We start from the raw sequence: 3,286 nt of genomic DNA, 5'->3' as shown, positions 1-3,286 counted from the left end.
ACCATGGTTCATTATTGTTATGAATTTCGCACAAAGCTACACGATGACTATCTGCGCTAGCGTTGGTAAAAGAGTAGCCCCAAGAGTTGGCGGTGGGTGGTGATGACCAGCTGCATTCCCTCTAGTCTTACACTGCTAAATTAGGGACGGAATAGTGGGATTGACCGTCACTTTATAACGCCCCCACGGCTGAAAAGGCGAGCATGTTTGGTGGGTTGGGGATTCTAACTCGTGACCCACAGATTACGAGTCGAGCACCCTAACCACTTGGCCATGCCGGGCCTCACCATGGTTTACAATCTTCACATGTGGATGTCCATTGTCTCACCTACCAGAGAAGCAGCCCTGACTAATGGTCCTTGGTGGTCTGTACCAAAGCTGAAGCCGAGATGTTCTGACTGACAACAGTCTAGGAGTTCTGTAGACATTTCTCCATGTAGTGTCAAACTTATCAGGTAACAGTCCACTTCGACGACCCTCAGTCATCTATGCTTCTTTCACACTAAGGTCAAATCTTAGGGGTATGGTATGCTCCTATGGCCATGAGAAGGCTTTTGCTTGGTTCAACACATCTTTTCCATAGCTGTCTCTTTTGCCAAAACCTTTTTATGGTTGGTGAATACTTCTATAATCACAATAAGCAATTTTAATTATAAAAGCATTCCTTTGAACTCTATTAAACTCAGGAGTTAAGCAAGGGCTAGTACACACGTTATCAAAACAGAGAATCTGCAATAAATCCTGTTGTCAACACCAGCATTTCTCATTCCAATCTACTTGTGGTATGTTTCAAATAATTGAATTTTCTTATGTGTGAAAAACAAGACTCAACAGGTTTTGAATGAACCAAGTACACCCTTTATTGTAATTAGATAATAAGAAAATGTGGCATACATACTTGCAAAGAAAATATCATGGTTGATATTTTAATAAGAGGTGTTTAGTCTCACAGTTCCACTCTCTCAGAATTGGCCCCTCTAGAACTAAAACTCAAAGAATCTCTAATAGAAATGATTTAAGAAAGCGCACTTGAGTTCAACAGGTAAATTTGGTTTCTTTGTTCAGTCAAAAACATTACCTCGACACCCCTTTCCTCTCTTAGCATTGGTTGGCTGTAACATACAGACATCATCAATTCGGCCAGCAAATAACATTATAGTCAGTGTTCCTTTCATCACGCATGCATTATGCAACTGCTATACCCCTTCAGGCAGAATAGATATCATCTGTTATAGGGAAAAGAGAGAAAAATAACTAGAACAATGATCCCATGACAGTTTTCTGGACCACTTTTTTATCCTACATCTACATGGAAACTAAAAAATATGAAAAATTGCAACATAACTAAAAGGAGGTATGATATGCCTGCATATCTTTCACATATTGTTATATCCCATATAGATTTACTACCACTTTTCTTGCACTTGAAAACAAAATTATTCATGTTACCATCTAACATGTGCTTCTTCCACACATACTTGCTCCCACTTTTCTGGCAGAAAAAAAGAAAGAAAGAAGCATACGTTCATGTTCTAATCTGTCATATTCCCCCCCCTCTCTTTCCATATTTTGTCGCAGAAGAAAAAACACACATGATTATGTCATAATCTATAATATTCCCTCTCTTCCCGTTTTATTGCAGAAGAAAACCCATATTATCACGTTCTGATCTGTCATATTCCCGCTCTTCCCGTTATATTGCAGAAGAAAAACGCGCATAAATTATGTTCTTACGTCATATATGTTCTGGCTTCTAGTTTCTTTTGTAAAAGGGCCCACATGTATAGTAGTATTTTTAATTACTTTTTCTTCTTTATGAAGCCAAATTATAACAGTTTTGTGTTACATATGTGCTTTAATCGAAGAATAAATCACATTTTTGGTCTCATCTCAGAGATGTTTTGGTTTCTAAATTTCCATAAAATAAAAACGGTTTTATTATATTCACATATTCTCGCTCTCAAAATTTCTCGTATAGGAGAAGTAATGAGCTTAAATTTTTAACATAAATTTTGCTTCAAGTGTCTGTTGTGGCAAAAAAAAAGGTTATTTGATTACATCCCCAAATTTATCATTATTCTGTGGTATTATTTACCTTAGAGATTATTCTGTAAGCCAGCCAATTCTTAACAAGGTTTTTAAATGATTGTCTCAAGTTTTCTCCAAACGAAATTAGTTGAAATCTTCATAGAAATATAAATTATATTTTCTTTAACATTTCCCTTTTCCATAGAAGTTTTTGTTTGTATTTGTTCCTTGCGTCTAATTTTATTTGTGAGGTCACTGTTAATACAAGATGCAGGCTATAATAACTACAATCATGTTTTCGTTTCGGGTAATTATTTTTTGTTGTCTCGTGTTGTATATTCAGTGGTGTGAACAAATAAATATCAGTGTATCATTAATAACTTATATTAAATCTGCTGTTGCTTTAAAGAGTTTTAAATGATTTATTAGCATGCTGAACTATGCTTATGTAATGGCGTTTCACCTATTTTAAGCGTGGCCTATCAGATCTAGAAAATTATGTTTTAACATACAAATGATACAAAGAGTAAGGGCGTATGTACGAAATCATTAATGATAGCATAAAAAAATTCGGTTTCAATAGAACAGCCTATTAATGCCACATATTTTACTCTAATTATAGTTTCCAATTTGGCGTCCCAAGAGCAGTTGTGTAGAAGATAAGCGAAGGCCCTCTTATATTCGTGACCCATCTCAATTGTGACCTTTTGAACCACGTGTATTATGAAACGTGTCTCTATAAGCTTTTGTTAGCTGCTTTACAAACTACCAGATGCCTTCTTCAGAAAACGTGACCTCAATGTTGCCTTTCTCTTTACATAACTGTTATTCACGTTTAAAGATGTATTTTGACGTCATTCTTAAATCATGCATTCCACACACACACACACACACAAAAGTCTATGTTATGTTTCAGGAGAAGTAAAGGTAAGTTTGCATTCATTACCATATAAATATCTGACAACGAACTTGTCAGAGTGCTAATAAACAAAAAATAGATCGTTTAGTATTATTCTAATCGAAATATACAGATTTCCTCCCAAACATAAGTATTCTATTATTAGTTAGGCCTAGTACTTTTTGATTAATTCTATGTTTGACATTTCATTTAAATAGGAAATCTACCTTATGACTGTTGTTAACCTAATTCAACCACAATAGGTTTCAAATGTACAGCGATTTTTCAGCTTAATACTTTGTTACGAAAAATACGTTGCAAATAATAAGCCGAGATCCCTCAGTGTCATCATTGTTGTTA

At 35.2% G+C, this 3,286-nt stretch overlaps 1 protein-coding gene across 1 annotated transcript in view; it reads right to left on the bottom strand.

The window, feature by feature from the left end:
• Positions 1 to 1,177: 1,177 nt before the first annotated feature.
• Positions 1,178 to 3,286, bottom strand: part of LOC106466709 (zinc finger protein 768-like) — a 72,874-nt gene continuing 70,765 nt past the window's right edge. The window contains exon 3 of the mRNA XM_022394785.1: positions 1,178 to 1,226. The gene's annotated coding sequence lies outside the window, so the exon portion shown is untranslated. The remainder of the gene's footprint in view (positions 1,227 to 3,286) is intronic.

This window comes from Limulus polyphemus, unplaced genomic scaffold (genome assembly GCF_000517525.1).
Source record: "Limulus polyphemus unplaced genomic scaffold, Limulus_polyphemus-2.1.2 Scaffold2353, whole genome shotgun sequence".
NCBI lineage: Eukaryota > Metazoa > Arthropoda > Merostomata > Xiphosura > Limulidae > Limulus > Limulus polyphemus.
This window is presented reverse-complemented; position numbering and strand designations above follow the sequence as displayed.